This window comes from Pongo pygmaeus, chromosome 5 (assembly GCF_028885625.2).
Source record: "Pongo pygmaeus isolate AG05252 chromosome 5, NHGRI_mPonPyg2-v2.0_pri, whole genome shotgun sequence".
Lineage (NCBI taxonomy): Eukaryota > Metazoa > Chordata > Mammalia > Primates > Hominidae > Pongo > Pongo pygmaeus.
Window position 1 is genome coordinate 84,950,540 of NC_072378.2, and position 21,848 is coordinate 84,972,387.

Sequence of the window (21,848 nt, forward strand, 5' to 3'; positions counted from 1 at the left end):
GCTTTATTTAGGTAAACTCTGATCTCCTACCAATTTTATTCACAAATATAAAACCGCCTGAGTAGTGCCAAATATTCTCAGTACCCAAGTTTTACAACTACCTTCCAAGAACAGAATTTTCAAAGCCACATGAAAACCAGGAAGCTCAGGCCTTTTGGTTGTGTACATTTTTAAGAAGCAGAAGAGAGAGGGAGGAGGACCTGAGAGCACAAAGAGAGAAAAACAAAAACAACGTTTAGTACCAGATGCACTCAGGAAGGCCTGAGCGCTATCCAAGTGGGAGTTTTGAATGATCCTCAGCAACTGTGAGGACCTTTGAAAGGTTTAAAAATATAAATTGTGGCCACTAAAAAGAAATACGTTCACAGCTGCTTCAGGAAGAAAATAGTATATATTTTCTGAGTCTGAATAGACTCAGACCCTTACACACAGCAGACTTTAACCTTGTGGGTCCTTTTCCATTTCCTCGGGGGCAAACAGGAAGTCATTTCTGTCCTTGCTCTCAAAGTGGTTACAGCCTAGCTGGGGACTGAACTGAAACATACAGGAAAAGAAAGTGAACCCCTCCAAACAATCCCAGCCTGGAGGACTTCCAGACTAGACACACCTAGAGGGAAGGGGCTGAGTCAGTTGCTCACCCAGACTTTCCAGTCTCTGAGGGAGTCTGGCTCCCCTTAATTGCCAGTTAACTGAGAACCATTTCCCTACCAATGAGGACCCTAGTGTGTGTGTCATGAGAGTTTTCTTTTGACAGTGCAGTGTAAGTGCTAAATAAACAACTGCTTTTATTCATTGTTATTACTATTTGTATTTGCTTCCTTCATTAGCAGTATCTTCCTAGAGGAAGAACTTCCTGGAGGTTAGGAAAATGCCCTGTGACTCCCACCTGGAACTGAAATCCACTTTCCTACTGTTGTAAATAGAACTTAGGGGATACTGAATACTAATTAAATGTTATTATTTGCCATCAGACTACAACTATAACAGATAACGTTCTTTGAGACACTGAAACCAGAATTCCTGACAAGGTCAACTTTACAGCTGGTTGGCAGACAAACAGGAAACATTTGGAGCCACATCCTTGATTACTAGTGTCTACCAATGGTTAATAGGAACCAGACTGGTGAAATAGGCAACATGTGCTCAAAGTCACCCAGAGGAGGGGAAAACACAGAGACTGAAACCCAGGCCCCACCCTGCCCCAGGACAAAACCCTGCTTCTGTGACTACAACCACAGCCTTAGTTTTCTTTGCATGAAAAAGCTTCTAGGGGCCAAGGCCATGGTCCAGGGGGCTGTGCTGCTTACAGGAGGAAACTTTCTCTAGTTCCTCTGTCCTGAGAAGGCACAGAGAATTAGGTGAACCTGGCTCAAGCCTCCCAATTGCACCATCTTGAATGAGCCTTGTATTCTCCCTGTGAAAGATGTAACATCCTCAAGATACCTTCATTTGCTCTAGCTTCTGTACAGGGGTTCCACTGTAGGCCAACCCAGAAGCAAGATCTACCCCTCTTATTTTCCACAAGAAGAAAGCCAGTCTCATGAGCACATCATGATCATAGTTGTTGGGTCAAAGATGAGTGACCTTGGGGGTAAGGGTACTTCCCACAGGACAACCCAGGTCCCAGCTCTCCTATTTTTCTTGCAGAGTCAGCCCCATACCTGGGCCCTGGTCTCTAAAAGCCCTAGCCCAGCCATCACCCTGTCCACTGCACACAGCAACTTTGGGAAGGCCTGTCCAGCCCTGTCCTCCTCAGCCTGCTTCTCTCCCGTGGGCCAGCCCTTGTCCTTTCCAGTCCTTTCCAGAATTCTAGTGAATAAGATGTCTCCACACAAATGAATAATTCAGTAAGCACCTGGCACGTAGCTGGCACTTACCAAATATTGGTGGAATATGCAAGGGAGGGAATGAATACATGAACAATTGGAGCCTCATCATGTGTATTACCTAAGAAAGCTGAATTCCGGGTTGAGGTGGAATCGAGTGTTTCTGCAGCCTGTTTCAAAATGGACAAGTCAGCACAAGGCATCTGGCTCCTCAGCAAACTTCCTAATCATAGGAAATAAAAGGTTATACGGCACAGAGGTTACCTACAGGCTGGAATGTTTTCTAAACAAAAGAATAAAACACCATGCCTGTGAAGGAAAAGCAAAGCTAGAGCCAGGAGCCAGGGAAGGGTCCTTGGTAAAGAAGACTAGAGCGTCATGCCTTTGACAAGGAAAGAGATGGCCAGCAGACCAGATGCCTGTCACTGAAGCAAGTCCCCTTCCTGCTTCACTAGACCCCCATGGCCAGCCTTGTAACAAGGCACAGAGACGTGGCTTTAGCTGTGAGTCATCCCATTCAAGGAATGTACATCTCCAACTCCAAAAAGAGCCTGCCTCCCTGACTTCACTGAACAGCAAGTCTCTGCTTTCCTCAAAGTCTCAGCCTGGGCAGGAACAAGCTATTCTCACACCTCCAATTGCAGCCCCTGAAACATCATCTCTATCTCTTGGCCCAAAGAGAAACGGTAAAAATATCCACTTCACACCATAGGACTGTTTGCCAGAAAGAATAGAGTTTTACCCACCCTTCATTAAGTATGTTTTCAAATGTTATTCTTTCCCTCTCTGCTGGGTATGAGTGAATCACATCCTCAGGAAATACGACTGGGTATGTAAATTAGCACTCTGGAATGTCTTAAGACATGAAGTTAGTTCAGCTGACTCCCTGGTTTTATGTGGCTTTGAAGTGAACATTTAAAGCCTTTAAACAGGTATGACCTGTTACTAATTCAAGATGGGTAATGTTGGTGCTCAGGTGTTTGTCCAGGTAAAAGGCAAATCAGCTTAATGTAAAGCCCTTACTCCACGGTTTTGACACACATGCTGTTGCCTAAATAAATGAATCTTGCGGATCACTTCTAAGGCTGGTGAATGAAGTCAAAGCAGGTGGGGACCCAGCTTTAGGAAACAGCATGGCTTATGTTACCCTTAAACCACTTTTGTTTAAAAAAAAAAAAAAGATAATAGGGACCTAACAGAGAGGCTGTGTGTCCTTAGAGCACCTTTTATCAATGTAGCAGGAAAAAGAGGTTAAGAACTCTGAATCTGGAGGTTGTCAGGCCTCTGAGCCCAAGCTAAGCCATCATATCCCCTGTGACCTGACATATACATCCAGATGGCCTGAAGCAACTGAAGATCTACAAAAGAAGTGAAAATAGCCTTAACTGATGACATTCCACCATTGTGATTTGTTTCTGCCCCACCCTAACTGACCAATGTACTTTGTAATCTCCCCCACCCTTAAGAAAGTTCTTTGTAATTCTCCCCACGCTTGAGAATGTACTTTGTGAGATCCACCCCCTGCCCGCAAAACATTGCTCCTAACTCCACCGCCTATCCCAAAACATGTAAGAACTAATGATAATCCCACCACCCTTGGCTGACTCTCTTTTCGGACTCAGCCCACCTGCACCCAGGTGAAATAAACAGTCTTGTTGCTCACACAAAGCCTGTTTGGTGGTCTCTTCACACAGACGTGCATGACAGAGGTAACTTTAAGAGAAGGAACAATATAATCCTTGTATGTTCAAGCTATTTGCTCCTGTGTTCCAGCCTTGATGGAAGAATCGGGCATCACTGTGGGGGCGGTGAGTCAAGCTGGCTGGCAGTGCTTCAGGAAATCGGGTGTGAGGCCTGTCCATGCTATGCAAATAAATAATACTCCCAGACGGAGGCAGGATTTTAATTCAATCTTCCGGAATTTGTATGAATCGTAGACCTAAAAATGATGGGCAATGAAGCTGAGTCACAGTATAATCTGAGTGGATCCTATAAACTCAGTTACTTCACTCTGTCTTTTGTTTGTATCAGCCCAGAGAGATCTTACTGCAAACCTAGAGGAAGGGCTCTCAGAAACCAGAACACAGGAGCTCGTTTGTGCTTCCAAGTTGATGGAAGGGAATCACAGGTGTCAGTCCTGATTGGGCACAGAGAAAACTCACACCAAGTTACAAGAGGAAATTTCATTTGTTTCTCTAAGATAAAACAATACATCCCTCCAGATGCTAATTTATAAAATGTCATTGTACTCAATGTTTTTTCAGTCCAATTCAAGCTTGTGGCTATGAATTCAAAATAAACAGAGCTGATCTGGGGAGCCACAAAGCTTTGCAGAGAAAAACAAACATCAGTTATTGTTAAGGGAAAAACCACACACATCTTTGCCTCAAATCAGAAGAAAGGTGAGGCTAAAAGCCAAGTGGTTTAACATTTGAAAACTTCCTTTTTCTAAGGGCGCGTTTGTCTTAATAAGTTAATGCTTGATATGCCTGTGCAAAGTCCAGGATGGATAGCTGCCCCAACTCTAACCAGACAATGTCCCCTCTGTGGCCCAACCCTGATTCTGACTTGGGGAAATCTGGGGGCTGGGGAAGCCGGGCTCTGTGCAGACAACCTCCAAAATCCCTCCTGCTTTCTGGCCTTTCTCCACCTGAACTGCCCACTCCAACACAACTTTATCCACTTGTTCTCTTCAGCAAGAAACTCCTTCACGGAGAAACCACCAGCCCGTTCAGCCCCTTTGTGGGAAATATGAAAATGCACCTCACAGTACCACTGACCCAGGGTGCCTCTGAGAGGCAGGGAGCACCCTGTAGCGAACCAGGTAGGGCTCCTCTCCCCTCAAAGGGTTACAGGCTACACACACGTGACCCATGCCCCATCCTCATTCTCCCCCTACTCTAGATCGAAACCCAGCCTAGGAACCACCTTCAGCATGTCCCATGTCATCTGGTGCTTCATCACTTCCAAAGAGCCCCGGTGACAACTTCCTAATCTCATCCTGGCTAGAATGCTGATAAAAATGTGCTAAGGGGAAAACCCAAGCCCGGGCCTTTCTTGCTCAGACCTTTTTTCTATGTTGTTCCTTTATAATTCTAAAACAATGCCTGTTTATTGTGCAAAGCCTAGCCTACCTCTTTTTAATTTGGGATCAAAATTAAATAGAAGCTTTGGGCTTTTTTGTGTAATAGATCATACTTATTTTCCCATGACATTAAAAACTTTTTTGAAACATAATGACAGCATAATATCCCCTTGCATAGAAATACCTTCAGAGTCCACCTGACCCTGACTGTGATATGTTCATTTATGCATTACTCATTATTGCCTGTGTTTTGGGGTTTTAGCCATTGTAGGAAAAGGCAAGGAGTGATTAAACCCTTAAGTTATCCTATTCTGTTTCTGTCTGGGGCCCTGACTGACACAGCAAAAATGTGCAAATGCAAATGCCCCTTTAATTATAACAGGACTGTGTGATACACCTACAAGAAGGGCAAGCCCCAGGTTTCACAGACCATTTTGCTTTTTTCCAGTCCTTTGAGTCCTAGAAAAACAAGTTAGAGAATGTGTCAGCCCATGATACACGCTGTGTGGATGGGACAAATGATGTGCTCTACAAGCATGTGGGAAGGACAGGGACAACTGATGGATTCCACAGGAGATGGACCCCCTGAGGCCACATCCCTGAGGGTAGGAACCATTTCAGTTGCATGAGACAGCCCCCACCTGGATCAGAGAGCCTCCCTGCCCATATTAAACAAGATCAGACACAGCCTGCGACTTGCAGCCTGTTCTGGCAACACAACAACTTCTACCAAAGGTAGGTATATGAGATCCAGCACTTCATTTATTCATTTGACAAATGTTTGTTGAATATTTGTTAATTTACTATCCTCTATATGCCAGATCATGTTCTAAGTGATAATCTCACTTTCCAGCATGCCTTTCATCTTGGTGGTACTAAAAGCAAGTGCTTCTCTCTCACACACAGACACACACATCATCATCATCATCATCATCATCATCTTTGGTTCCCACCTTGAAAACCACATCTTTCATCTTTCACTACTCAGGACTCTTCCTCCTCATGAGTTTTCTGTAAGATACCCAATATCCCTCTCTGGCAAACTCCTAACTTTCATCCATCTCATTTCCTCACTCCCATAGGACCTTCCCTTCCACCCCATAGAGACATGGGGACTTCAATCCTCCATTTATTTCCATTCATCTTTTCCCTCCTGGATCTCCTCCATGCCTTGCTACTGCCACAGCTTCCTAATTGGTCTCCCTGTTTTCAGTGTCTCTGAAATTCAAATCATTCTCCACCCTGCCATTGGAGGATGTATCTAAAATTACCTCTGCTCATACTGCTCCCCAAAATCTTAGCAAAGCATAACCATCTTGAACTCGCTCCCCTTCTTCAAACTTGACATGATCCCTGAGGCCTCAGCAACTGTGGCTCCTGTGTTCTCCTGTCCATGGTGTTCTTTTCTCTCCTTGCTTTGGTGACTTCCCATTTGACCATACAATTCCAGTCTGTCATCACCTCATCCTGGTGGGCGAGGCTGAGGAAGAACTTAAAAGAGAAGAAATATTTATAGAAGGAGGATTTCATGTTTCTCTTGCAAGTTGAGCCCTCTCCTACAGATCACCTACATTGGCTAATGCTGCTCTTATGGGCACAGAGTCTTCCAGAAATAACCATGATAGGTGTGAGGTTTTGCCTCTAGCCAGCACAGGTTGACATGGCATGTTCCCAAGGCAGAAGACAAGTGACCCAGTTGGCTCTGCTGCATCGCTACAACCAGCACCCTGGTTCTCAAGCCCACCATCATTTGCTACATACTGGGGCAACTCCTCTCTACCAGAAAATGCTTCATGGATTTTTTTGCTTGTTTATTGTATGCTTTCCCCACTAGAGCAGGGTCTATCATTTATTTATTTATAGCAATTAGAACACTTTCAGAAACATAGTGGTTCAATGAATGTTGCCTAAATGAAAGCAGAAGGAAAGTCTCCTAACTCTTCATACAATCACTAAGTCATCTGTGCTCCAGGCTGGAGAGGCCAGGGAAATTTGGGTTAGATACTCAAGTTCAAATCAGACCACATCATTTTGCTTCTCAGAAGTTTCAAATGCTCCTGGGCTTCTAACTGGCAATGGTGGAAATGCTATAAAATGCAAACCTCTTAACAGGGCAGGGGAAGGTCCTTGCTCTGGCCCCTGCTTGCCATGCTGGTGTCATCTTTCACCACTCCTGGGCTCACATTTTATCCTCCAGAGCACTGAGGAGCTGTTGCTTCTCCCACATATCCTGTGTCCCTCATTCCCTGATACTGCCCACACGGTCCCCTTCCCGCCCTTCCCTGTTCTTTTCATCTCTCTCAGATCCAGTTATTCTTTGAGGATTCACTCAACTCATATCTCTTATACCAATTATCCTCTCTCATCCCTAGTCCCCAAAACAAGTTTGGGAACTTGCTCCAGGTCTTGGGAGAGGCTTTAGGGAACTTACGAGGCAGGCTTTTTTTTTTTTTTGGTTTTTTTGTTTTGTTTTTGTTTTTGTTTTGAGACAGAGTTTTGCTCTTGTTGCCCAGGCTAGAGTGCAATGGCATGATCATGGCTCACTGCAACCTCCGTTGAGGCAGGTTTTAAGGGGAGAGATGCAATATGAGAAAGAACGTCTGCAGAGACTGAATGCCTCAGCATCTGTGGCTACACTGAGGGAGCTGGGGTTTTATTTTTTCTAAGTAGAATATTCTTCTGATAACTTTCATCATTGAACTTAATAAACTGACTTTACAAGGTTTTTTCCTTGCAAATGATTATAACAATAGCAAAAAAAAAAAAAAAAATCTCCTATCCTACCCTTCCATATTCCAAGTAGATTCATGTTGCCACCATCTCAATCACTATACAAGACAGTTCCATCATCACGAAAATGCCCTCATACTATCTTTTTATAGTCACACCCTTTGCCAACCTTTTTCCCTTAACAATCATGAATCTATTCTCCATCACCATGGTTTTCTCTTTTCTTTTCTGATCTTTTTCTGAGACAGAGTCTCGCTCTGTCAACCAGGCTGTCATGCGGTGGTACAATCACGGCTCACTGCAACCTTGACCTCTCTCGGCCTCAGGTGATCCTCCCATCTCAGCCTCCCCAGTAAATGAGAATACAGGCACATGCCACCAGGCCTCGCTAATTTTTTTGTGTTTTTTAGTAGAAACGGGGTTTCACCATGTTCCCCAGGCTGGTCTCAAACTCCTGAGCTCAAGCAATCTGCCTGCCTTGGCTTCCCAAAGTGCTGGGATTACAGGCGTGAGCCACTGCATCCAGCCAGTTTTGTCATTTCGAGAATGTCATATAAATGGAACCATCTGGTATATAACCTTTTTTTTTTTTTTTTTTGAGACGGTGTCTCGCTCTGTCACCCAGGCTGGAGTGCAGTGGCACAATCTCCCCTCACTGCAAGCTCCGCCTCCTGGGTTCACGCCATTCTATTGCCTCAGCCTCCCAAGTAGCTGGGACTACAGGTGCCCACCACTGCGCCTGGCTAATTTTTTGTATTTTTAGTAGAGACAGGGTTTCACCATGGTCTCAATCTCCTGACCTCATGATCCGCCTGCCTCGGCCTCCCAAAGTGTGGTATGTAACATTTTTGAGACCAGTACCTTTAACTCAGTGTAATGCCTTTGAGAGCCACCCAAATCATTCATTGGATCAATAGTCTATTCTTTAATATTGCTGGGTAGTTTCCATTGTATAAATGTACCGAAGTTTATCCATTCACCCATTGAAGGACATCTGAGTTGTTTTCAGATTTTAGCAATTATGAATAGAGCTGCTATTTATATTTGTGTATTTTTCTCTAGAGTAAATACGCAGAAAAGGAACTGTTGAATTGTAAGTGTACGCTTAACTTTATAAGAAATTGGGAAACCCATTTTCTTCCCACAACATATGAGTTCTTTTGTTTTGTTTTACTTGCCACCACGCCCAGATAATTTTTGTATTTTTAGTAGAGACCGGGTTTCACCATGTGGACCAGGCTGGTCTTGAACTCCTGACCTCAGGTGATCTGCCCGCCTTGGCCTCCCAAAGTGCTGGGATTACAAGCATAAGCCACTGCGCCCAGCCGCACAGCATATGAGTTCTAATTGTTCCACATTTTTGACGGCACTTGCTATTATCAGTATTTTTAATTTAAGCCATTCTAATAGGTGTATAGTGGTATCTATTGTAGTTTAATTTGCATTTCCCAAGGGCTAATGAGGCAGAACATCTTTCTATGTGCTTATTTCTATCTTTGTACTCTCTTTGGTGTAGTGCCTATAGATCAATTAGGAGAGAACTGATACCTTTTCTATGTTGAACCTTCCAATCCATGAGCACAGTATATCTCTCCACATTTTTTTTTTTTTTGAGATGGAGTCTCACTCGGTCGCCCAGGCTAGAGTACAGTGGCATGATCTCGGCTCACTACACCCTCTGCCTCCCGGGTTCAAGTGATTCTCCTGCCTCAGCCTCCCTAGTAGCTGGGATTACAGATGCCTGCCACTGCACCTGGCAAATTTTTGTGTTTTTAGTAGAGACAGGGTTTCACCATCTTGGCCAGAGGCCTTGAACTCCTGACCTTGTGATCCACCTGCCTTGGCCTCCCAAAGTGCTGGGATTACAGGCATGAGCCACTGCACCCGACATCCACTTTATTTTGTAAAAGAATATGTTTAGTATAATTTTAATTAAATTGTTAATATTTATGACCCAGAATATGGTCTTCCTTGCAGAATATTGTATATGCACTTAAAAATAATCCATATTCTGCTGTTGGATAGAGTGTTTATAAATGTCAATTAGATTCAGTTGGTTGACGGTGAGATTTAGTTCTATATTCTTGCTGATTCTCTACCTATTGGTTCAATCTATTCCTGAATGAGGAGTGTTCATCTCTCCAACTATAATTTCAGATTTGTCTGTTTCTGTTTCTTTTCTTTACCTCTGTCAGTTTTTGTTTCAGGTATTTTGAAGCCCTGCTATTAGGACATACATATTTATAATTTTTATGTCTTCTAGGTGAATTGACCTTTTTATCTTTATGTAATCAATATGTAATGTCCCTTTTCATCTCTTTCCTCTGAAGTATACTTTGACAATAATAAAATCACTCCAGCTTCCTTTTTATTAGTTTTTGCATGGCATATCTTTTCTCATTCTTTAATTTTTAACTATTTTATTACATTTGAAGTAAGTTTCTTGCAAACAGCATATGGTTAAGACATGTTTTTTATTCCTTCTAACAATCTCTGTTTATTAATTGGTGTATTAAAATGACTTCATTTAGTAAAATTTTTATGTGTTTGGATTTATGTTTACCATTTTATTATTGTTTTCTGTTTGTTTCTTCTGTTTTTCATTTCTCTCATTCTCTTCACCCTTTTCTGCCTTTTTGAAGGGATTATTGGGTATCTCTTGTCATCCTATTCTTTTTGCATGTTTGTGTTGTTTTAACTTTTTGGTGTTGGAGAGCAGGGGTTGGAAACAGGATCTTGCTCTGTAACCCATGCTGGAGTATGGTGGTGTGATCATGGATCACTGCAGCCTCGAACTCCTGGGCTCAAGTGATCCTCCCACCTCAGCCTCCTGAGTAGCTGGGACTACACGTGCACACCAACACCTAGCTAATTTATTTTATTTTATTTTTTGTAGAGATGGAGTCTCACTGTGTTGCCCAGGCTGGTCTCAAACTCCTGGGCTCTAGCGATCCTCCCACCTTGGCTTCCCAAAGTGCTAGGATTACAGGCTTGAGCCACCATGCCCATCCTATTCTAATATATCTATTGTGATTTTAGCAGTATATGTTCACATAATTTTTTTTAGTGGTTGCTCTAGGAATTACAAAATATATACTTAACTTTTCACATCTATCTAGAAACAGAAACCTTAACACCATAAAGTCTCACCTTTCCCTCTTTATGTTAGAGTTGTCTTAAACATCACATCTATATGTACTGAAAACTTCATCAATGTTATACTTTTGCTTTCAACCATAAAATATTTTAAAGCACTAGAGAGGAAAAGATAGTCTGTTATATTTACTTGAACATTCCCCATTCTGTCACTCTCTTCATTCTTGAAGTTCCCATTTCTTTCTAGAATTATTTCACTTCTATCTAAAGATCTCCCTTTAGCTATTCTTTTCTTTTTTTCTTTTAATAACATTGGTACCAACTTTAGCACTTCTTTTAGAGCAGGACTGCTGGATTAAAATTGGGTCTTCATGTTTCTTTACTCATATTTTATTTAACTTTCATTTCTGAAAGCTATTTTTCCTTATATGAAATTCTGAGGTAACAGTTCTTTTTTTTCAACACTTGAAAATGTTGTGTTACTTGTCATCAAATCATTGTTCTCCTGTAGATTTTGTATTGTTTCTCTCTGGATGTGTCAAGAATTTTTCCTTGTCTTTAGTGTTTCAGAAACTTGAGTGTGGTGTGTTGGACATGCATTTCCTTGATTTTATCCTATTTGGAGTTTGCTCCACTTCTTGAATATGTACATACATGTCTTTCTCAAAATGAATGAAGTTTTCAGCCACTATTTCTTCAAATCTTCTTTTCAGTACCACATTCTTTCTTCTTTCCTTACAGAAAACTCATGACAGAAATATTAGACCTTTTGTTGTTATTCCACAGGACCATGAGATTCTGTTCTTTTTTTACATATTTTTTTTCTCTCTGTTGTTGAGATTGGATGACCTTTCATTGATCTATCAAGTTCACTATTTCTTTCCAATGTTATCTTCATCCTGCTAGTGAGTCCCTCCAGTGAATTTTTGATTTTAAGTACTGTGTTTTTCAGTTCTAAACTTTCCATTTGATTATTTTTATATCTTCTATTTCTATTGTAACTTCATTCCAAAAGTGCTCACAATTGCTTCTTTGGCCATTTGTATGATAGTCATTTTAAACTCTTTGTCAAATAAGTCCAACATTTGTATTGTCTCATCATTAGCATCCATTCTTGCACAAGTTGAGAATTTCATTGTTCTTTGTATGCCAAGTAATTTTGGATTGTATCCTGGATCTTTTGTAAAAAGCAAAAGATTTATACAATTGGAAGAGAAACAAGAGTATGTATCCTGGATATTTTGAATATTACTTTATAAGACTGTGAATCATGTTTAAATCCCAGAAGAGAATGTTGATATTTGGGTTTTAGCAGGCACTTGCCTGGTTAGGTTCCAGCCCACTTTCTGGGTGCTGTGATTACAATGTCAGTTCAGGTTTCAAAGGCTTTAAGTGCTATTGAGATCAATTTTGTGGAGAATGTTACCCACGGATCTGTCTGGGCCCTAGGAAGAAGTCTATCTGGTGGCTCAGTTCTCATCATTTTTGGAATGCTAATGAGAAGCAGATCCACCTATAGGCAGGTTGGAGATCAGTACAGATGTTAATAAACAGTTTTATGTGATCTATTTCCTGTGCACTTCCCTCTCTGCTATCTTCCTAGTAGTTTCTAGTTCCCTGGGTCTTCTTGTGTTCAGTCCATCAGCCAAAATCCACCCACTTCTGTGGTTGAGCTACATTTGGGGACCAAATGACAAGGGAGAGAGGGGACATTATAAAGGGGATTTGGGGTTGGAACTGCAGCTCCACCAAATGAAAAATGAAGGCTCCCCTCCCTTAGAGTTTTAATTCATGTAGTTTTCCATGATGAACACTGCCATCCCCATAAGGTTGTGTAGGGCTGGGATAAAAGAGAATGGAGAAAAAGGAGGTGGGGGGAAAAAAACTCAGGTAAATCCATCTCTACTCTTTCTGATCTTTAGAATTCTTTTTTTTTTTGAGACAGAGTCTTGCTCTGTTGCCCAGGCTGGAGTTCAGTGGCAAAATCTTGGCTCACTGCAACCTCCACATCCTGAGTTCAAGTGATTCTCTTGCCTCAGCCTCCCAACTAGCTTGGATTATAGGCATGCGCCACCACCAGGCCCAGCTAAATTTTTGTATTTTTAGTATAGACAGGGTTTTACCATGTTGCCCAGGCTGGTCTTGAACTCCTGGCCTCAAATGATGCACCCACCTTGACTTCCCAAAATGCTGAGATTACAGGCATGAACCACCATGCCCAGCCAAGAGTTCTCTTTTAAGAGTTCCTCAAGCCAGAACTAAATGTGTTTCCTTGGCTTTCTTTCTGTTCCACAGTGATACTTCTAGATTTTGACCATGTTGAGAGCCAGCTGGAGATCCTGGAGGAAAAAAATATTGTAAACTAACTGCTAGTTTGGTGTTACTTGAAATTTTTCTATTCTTCTGCATTGGCCTACGACTGCAGGTAGAGGGGCAGTAGCACCATCCTCTGAAGAAAGGAACCAGCCACTTGGTAGCAGGTTGACTTTATTTCATCCTTCAACCCTCACAGGGGCAGTCATTCATCCTGACTGCTAACCTTACTTTTGTAAGCTCCAGGAACACACATCACTAAGAATTCTAGAGGAGCTATTCCCAGAAAACATACAAAGACTGCAGATCCAAATGACTAAAGAGGTGAAATGTAATGTATGCTCTGGTGTACTTCTCAGATGCCTTCACCTTAGGTCTGAAATACTCATTCCCCAACAATGCCTCCATGCTAAAAGTGTTGGTAACTAATGGGTCTCAGCTGAGCCCCTCTCTAGGCGTTACCCTGGAGAAGCAAGCCAAAGGCTACCTTACCCAAGACCACACCGTATCCCTGGAGTCGGCTCACATGCAGTGACTGTACAAAGCCAAGCATAAAGCTGGGGCAGCATTAACACAAAGAAGGACAACTCTGAAAGGCCAGGATTCCCTGTGGAGCTGGCTAAGTCTTTAGTTTAACGCCTTCCTTTGTCCAGTCCCACTTCCTTTATTCCTCCACAAGTGTTGATAGGAGGGTACTCGCCAATTAACCTCCTGCACACAAATTGTCCCAGAGTTTGCTTCCTGGGGACAACCTTATATACTAGGTCTAAGCATGGTATTTATGACAGGAATGGGTTCAGTAATGGGCAAGTAACTTGATTTAGGTAAATACAGTATGAGGAGGTTTGTTCTGGGATCTTCTGGGAAATTTTCCTGACGCTAGAGAAAACCATAGGAAGAGATTATCTCTCCTTGAAGTTAAATCTGAACAAGAACTCCTGCAGCTTCCATTGCTGCTGACAAACATATTTTGACCCCCAAAACAACCAGTCTCAGAACAAAGATTATACTGTGATTAGCAGAATGGAGAGATGGAAAAAACCTGAGTTCTTAATGATGCCGAGTTGCAAGATCAATGCACCCTGAAGGCCACCCCATTTTTAGACTTCTCATTATGTAGACCAGTGAATTTCTTTATTATTTGAAGCAACCTAGGGGTCTCTTTTTTGTCTGTTTCTGCTACTTACAGCCAAAACATCTGACTGATACAGGTGTGCATCTCACTGACTCTTCCTTCCTATACTGCTTCTGGAGATTTTTATAAACATTCAAAAAATATTGAGAAATTCACAACCCAGACAAAAAAACTGAACTGTAACTAAGAGCAGTTGGTGGCTGATGGTAAGTTTTCTTTTCCTTTCTTCCTCCTTTCTTTCTTTTCTTTCTTCTATGGGGCACCAATAATACATTTTCTTAAAAAGGGGACCTAGCTAAACAAATATATTTTATGTAAAAAAATAATAATTAAGACCACAATGATTTGTGTAACTGTTTGACAAAAATTATCTTAAATTATACTTTTAGAATCAAAGTACAATCTAGGCCATGAATTTGATATATAATTGGAACTTCTGAAAGCTCCCTCTGTAATAAACAGGTAAAGTCAGACACCTGGTAATTGCAAAGGGTATTTATATGCCTTTGGAGGAGGAAGAAAGAGATTTTTGCAAAATTGTTTCAGAAGGAAAATGCCAGTAAAACAGATATAGTTCAAAAAATGAACTGTTTGCAACTTAAAAGATAAACGATCCATTATGAAAAACCAAAAAAATGTTACTCATCCCCACACATGGTATCTTGACTCAAACTCTGAAGGTCAGAATAAACTGATTTTTGTCAGGTCAGAAAGGAAAGAGTTTTCAAGAAGCAAAGTGTTCTGCCCTTTCACACAGAACAGCATATTGCCATTCCTTCAGATTCAAGATTATGACAATGGAACACTCTTTGTTCTGATTTTAACTGTTTTACGAGTCTCTGGTATCTGCTGGATTGATTGCGTTCTTTTCTTCCTCAGCACTAGTCATTCCAAAACTGTTTCTTTAAGCGTTTAAATACAAAATCTAAAGATTCCATCATTGTGGATCATAGACAAATCACTGGGCTGAATTTAAGACACAGGCTTTCATGTCATGCCCACCAACGAACTGGGTGGCATTGAACAAATCTCTGTCTCTCTGAGCCTCCATTTCATCATCTCCAAAATGATCTCTTCTCGCTCCATGATTGTAGATTTCTTGAGAAATGAGAGGAGCTGCCTGAGTGCTGGGTGACTTGTGGCAATGATAGCCCATTTTTCTGTCTACCCACCCCCCAATATTTCACACTTCAAAGTCTTAGCCCAATCTATAGCCTGGTCAGTCTGTTATGGGGAAGCTGGAGGCTGAGGAGATTTCTTCACAAATATTCAAGACAGAAACAACAAATCCTCTTCTTCCAAGTCTACAATCAACCTCTATTTTACTTTTGGTGCCTTGAGAGTTAGCCCACATCATCAGTGCAGAAGAAAAATGAACCAAACACTTCTGTTCCTTTTCTGCTGTGAATTTTAGAAATGATCTCAGAGGTCATTCTGTAGTGAGTCTGACTGATTTTGTATAAGTTAAGGTGGTGGTGAGTAAGGACTGAATAAACCTAGAGTCCTTCAGAGGCATATTAATAAGTTTGAATCTTCAAATCTATACAAAATTTGCTCTTTGTTCTCTAAGTCTAACCCCAAATACCTAGCAAGATCCTCAGGCCACAGCATCAAAGCCAACCCCATGACCCACAGCACCATAGATAGAAAAGCTGGCTCAGAAATGCAATCTAACCAGGAAACAGTGACTGGAATCCATGGAGTACTTTGCAAGATACCTGGCTTGGCCCCTTCAAAGGTTCCATGAGAAAGAACAGAGGGAAAAGGGAAAGCTGCTCTAGACTAAAGGCTGTGAAAGAAATATAGCAGGCAAATGTAATGCATTAACCTTGACTCTAACGACATTCTGAAAACAATTTACGAAATTTAGTTATTGACTATGTGTTGGGTATTATTGAATTAATGTTCCTTAGATGTGAAATGTTCCTATTCAATTGTGATTGTTGAATAGGAAAATTATATGGGAGTGATGTGTCATTATGCCTGCATACTACTTTCAGATGGCTTACAAAAGGAAATGTGTGAGTGAGTGAGTAAGTGTGTGTGTGTGTGTGTGTGTGTGTGTGTGTGTGTACATGAAGATGCTGCTAGCTTTAAATCTAGGAGAGCAGTATATGGGTGTTAATTTTTCTGAGTGTTTTTTTTTCCAATTTTTTTTCAAGCATTTAAAAACTTTTTTTAATTTAAAAAAGTTAAGAAAGATATACAATTCAGCCAGCCTTGGTCAGAGAGCATGTGGGGTTCCAGGGTAGCTCATGGCTATACGCCCTTAGGATGTTTCTTTTTCCCAGGTGCCACTTTACTTCTAGTTCTCTGAGCAAAAATCATTACTGACATTTGTCAGGTCCAACCACAGAGATTTAAATTGCAAAAAAAAAGGAGGGGGGTGGGGTGGGTGCAGGTACTGCAGTAGGGACATATTTATTCTCCATTTACAGAGGAGAAAACCAAAGCACACTTAAGTTAGCTAACTTGCCGGAGGCCCCTGCAGGAGCCACACTGATTTTCAACTCAGATTCTCCTGAATCCCTTTGACCAGTTCTCTGTAATCTTGTAGCTACTATATCCTTCACTTCCAACAGGCCTCACAGGCAGAGGACTAACACCTGGCCTGCTGGAGCCACTTCACCCAGACTCCAAATTCAGGAGAACCAGAAGTGCTAAGGACTTAGGTCCTTCCAGAGGAACCCATAGCAATGACTGCCTCATCAGTCTCAGGAATTCCTTCCATTTCAATGCAGTCCCAGAAAATAAATCCTCCCTTCACTGTTGTCATACTTTCAAAGACCAACTGCTTATTCCCCAAATCAAACCACTTCCCTCCCAAACATCCTGATATCCCACATGCATGCTTGTCATTGCCTCCCACACCATCTTCCATTGCCATGGATGAACAGTACTTCAAGATAAAGTTTCATAATTACAAGTTTATGTTGTATTTGGTCTCTTTCAGAAAAAAAGAATTTTGTCTCTAAGTTGTCCCAGTGTCCTTCTTTATGAGGAACATGTATGAGCACAATGCCTGGACTTTGTGAAATCTATTCTTATGGTTCTGGGATTTCTTCTGTTTTCTTCCAGAATCTTGGCTGAATTCCAGAACTAAGATTGGCTAAATAGCCATAAAGTCTGGTTAATATTGTTATTAGCAGGAGGTGAAGACCAAAATATGTGATAACTAGTACAGCACAGACGGCGCCACCTAAGAGTGGGTGGGTGCAGGCAGATGGTGCGCCAAAGCAGGATCCTGGAGGGCACTCCTCTCACTATGCCGCATATGAGCCCTTCAGAAGCTGGACTGTGAGGAGGGCTAGGGGGTCCCTTGGCATCAGAGGAGCACTCAGGTGGGTCTTGTGGCAACAGTTACTTGCCGTCAGGTACAGAAGTATTTCTATATTTAACAGTCATGATAGCTGTGCCACTGAGGACCACCTGACCATCAGTTCTGATTGTGTTTTCATGATGAAAATAACAGGAAAAAATTATTCTGAAGCCATGTAAGAGAGGATGAGAATGAATGAGTAAATGAATACAAATAGAGGATAAAAGATACTAAACACAGATACATTAGACTCTTTCTCTCACTCTCTCTCTCTCACACACACACACACACTTACACCCAGGAAAACAAGTGAATTGCCACACCTACAGCAACAAGAATTTTGTGGTCAGTGTCTATTTGCACTCAGCTTTAAAACTTCAGTTCTCCTTTCACTAAAAGTTTTCCCTTTTAGTGAAAGGGCTGTTCTGGTGCTTTCTGCCGTTGAGGTTCCTGGCCAGTCAGCCAGGAGCTGACCTCAGGAAAATGTGAAACATTTTTCAGCCAGTGGGGAGGAGCTGGTCAAAGTAGGGAGGAGTGCACTAATGAAAAGCAATAATATTATTCAGGAAAACTTAAAAGGGGAAGAAGCAACACTAGGCATGATAAGCATGGAGGAACAAAGAGGCCTGGGAGAGCAGAACGTTCGCTTCTGAGCTATCTAAAAAAATTTTCCAAGTTCTTGGGCCCTAAAAATGTCCTGGGTCAGCAGAGGTTACACTGACCAACCCTGTCACCTCAGCCCTTGGTCAGCAGGTGCCATGAGCACAGCAGCACTGTAGGACCTAAAGGAAAAAGAGGCTTGATTTTGAGAGACAGGTTTAATCATGTTTTCCAATTAGAATTAACAAGGATTTTTCCTTTGTTACTTGCTAATGAGTAAATTAAAATCCAGACATAGTGAGAGAATAGGTTAACTAAGCAGAGAATGATCTTCCTGGCCAAGAGGTGAAAATATTGCTACAAATTCTAGGTGGGGACAGCCAACCACAGGGTCACCACACAGAAGACAAACCTACATAAGCAGAGAGCTCCAAAACTGAACAAGTGAAAAAGTTAACTTTTGTGACTGTCTTAGTCCATTCCTGCTACCATAACCAAATACCACAGACTGGGCAAGTTATAAATAATAGAAATTTATTTCTCATGGTTCTGGAGGCTAGGATGACCATCCAAGATCAAGGCACCAGAAGATTTGGTGTGTGGTGAGGACTCACTCTTTCCTTCACTTATGGCACCTTGTCTATGCATCCTCACATAGAGGAAGAGGCAAATAAGCTCCCTCAGACCTCTTTTATATGAGCACGAATCCCTTGTGGAGCCCTCCTGACCAAATCACCTCCTAAAGGCCCCACCTCTTGATGCTATTGCATTGGAGATTAGATTTTAACATATGACTTTGGAGGTGGGAAAGGACACAAGCATTCAGATGATAGCAGTGATGCTTCATCACACCATCTATTCCATGGTTCTAAGATTTATCTCCAACCGAACTTGTCATCAGAAAGGATTTTCCTGATTTTATTATGATGCCAGTAAAATAAGAAAAATGAAATGACTTACAAAAGATTGTTTGTTCTCCTGATGACCTCAGAGACAGAAAGAATACTAAATGCAATCAAAATAGAGTGATGGTATTAGTAGACATTAACCTAAACAACCACAACCAACTTTGTCAGTAGTGAGACAACCTGAGCAGAGGACAAGGATAGGAAAAACAGCTGTGAACCTAAGACAAAAGCCAGAGGGTTGGAACTTCTGGCCTTCTCTTGGGAAAGTGAAGTGAGGTCTGTACATGCGGAAGTAAATCAATTTACAAAGAAGAAGCCATAAAAGCAAGAGTCAAAAGAAGCAAGGACAAGGAGAAGGAAGGCTTTCCAACTTGACTCCAATTTCTAGGATACAGAGGCTGTGCCAAGACTTATGCAGAAAGGCCTAAACTGATCACTGACTTTTGGGAAAACTCTTCCCAGGTCCTACTGATAATGAAATCATTGGCCGATGTTGCACTGGTTCCCCTGTAATATTCACTCTTTTTTCTGGAGGGTCCTTAGGGAAGAACGTAACAGCTCTAATTTGACACTAGTTCCAGGTCCTAATAAGAAGATATTCAACTAAAACATAGTCCTTTACCTCCAATATTTTAATGTAGCAAACAGCTCACAACTTCAGTATACTTTATTTAGATAAGAGGAAACAGTAGGGTCAATTACACATCTGGAATTTTAGACAGGATGCTTTCTTTGTGAGCCAATATGAGAAGTTCAAATGAATTAATACATGCTTGGAAATTTAAGTTTAGATCTTCAATTTGCAGTGAAAATTACTAATACTTGAAAGAATGTTCATAACTATCTATTCTATATATATTATATTGAGAAAATTCTAAATATAATCAAAATCTGTTCTACAAATCTAATATTTCACTTTGGACTAGAAAGAATGTAAAAGAAGGAGGAATGGTAAGTCCAGGAGGAATTAGTCCAGGCCTCAGCAACATTTGTTTGTTTTGCTTCAAGAAACGTCAGTAAGACTATCTTAGCTTATTATTGTTCAAGTTTCACCTGCCTTGGAAAGTTTTTTCCTCTGACCATCAAAGAGAACGGTGATCCAGCATTATATCTGATACATAATAGATGTCTACTGGATAACTGATACAATGCTCTGGGGATCCTAAACATAAGTCTGTGGGGGTAATGAAATGGAGAGAGAGGTGGAAGACAAAAGAAGACAGGAACAGAAGAAGGGGAGAGAGGAAGAGGAGAGCTATATACAATGGGGCCTGATCCAGGATCTGAAATGTCGTCTCAGGGGGTCCATTTAGTGGCATGTGTGATACAGGAGATCTAATCCAGATCAAAGCAATCCCCTGATTCCAGGAAGGTCTGATCATAAAGCAACCTAAAAAACACCTAGTTTGTAGGAACTTAAAGGAGTTAAGTTAGTCAAAACCTCCTCTCAAAATTTTTCAGATGTTTGTGGAACAGGCATTGCCAATTTCTCACACACATGCCAATTGAGTAGATTGTTTGTGTCAAGCTTCAGCAATATGAGGATTCAGTCTTATCCAGGGTATTGGCTGGACCAAGGATCAGCATTTTTTTCTGAGCTAAATGAGCAACACGTTTGCTGAAGGCACTCCTGATCCTGGACATGATGAAGTTGCCTTCCTGGGTAACTTGATAGGCCCTACAAGAATGAGCTGCCATGGTTTATCCACTTCTTGCTTGTCTGGAAATTCCCCTCTGCCAGAGATATTTCCAGAGTTATTATGCACAAAAATGAAACGCAACAGCCAGGAAATCCAGAACACTTGCCATGTTTTTAGGTGTAACACAATTTCCTTGAGAAAGGTCATTGGTCTGGCATGATGAGAATGTAATATATTTTTATGAATTACTTCTGCAAAGCCCTAATTCCTGAGATGCATACACTAGCTTGACTTGTGCCCAATCCTAACCTTTCAAGCTCCTCTGTGGCTACCAGCTTGCTGGTCTTTCCCTGCCCTCCTTTCCTCTGGTTTCCTGGAGTTGCTCTGCTGCGAGGGAGAAAGAATGCACTGCTTGTTTCTTGCCATTGATGTTCAGCACAAGGGCTGGCATCAGTGCTTCGTGGCTTGAGCTCAAACCAGAGCATCACAGAAAAACATACAGACAAAAACATTGTTATTACTTTGATTTTGCAGTTCAGTGGGGGTGTGACTATGTCTGCCTAGTCTGCAGAGCCAAAATCCTTGGGTCCTAATTCTAAAAGTTAGCAAGCTGTAGAAGGGAGGGTATATGGAAGAAAAGATGACATCAGAATGTCGTTAGGAGCCAGTCCCAGCTGTAATTAGGACCTCAGAAAAGTGGTGGCAATTTTACACTGTATTCAGTGTCTTAACTTTAAAAACTTGCTTTTTGCTAGATTATAATGAAAGATGGATTTCATTTTAAAAGTGCAACATTAAGAAATAACATGTGATGTGGAAGACATTCACAATCGAATTAAATGTTATGATTTAAAGTATGAAATTCTCCAGAATTTTAATGTGCACATGGATCACTAGTAGGTCTTGCTAAATATGTAGGTTGTGACTGTAAGTCTGGGGTGGGACCTGAAATTCTACATCTCTAACAAGCTGCCTGGCCAGGTCAGTGCTGGTGGTCTTGGGATCACATTTTCAAGCAAGCCTCTAGACTGCATTGGTTAAGAAAGGGTACATACTTGAAAGAACATGGCCTGCTTCCCAAGCTATTCAGCTGACTTAATGTCAAAAAGGAACATCCTGGGCCAGGTGCAGTGGCTCATGCTTGTAATCTCAATACTTTGGGAGGCTGAGGAGGATGGATCTCTTGAGCTCAGGAA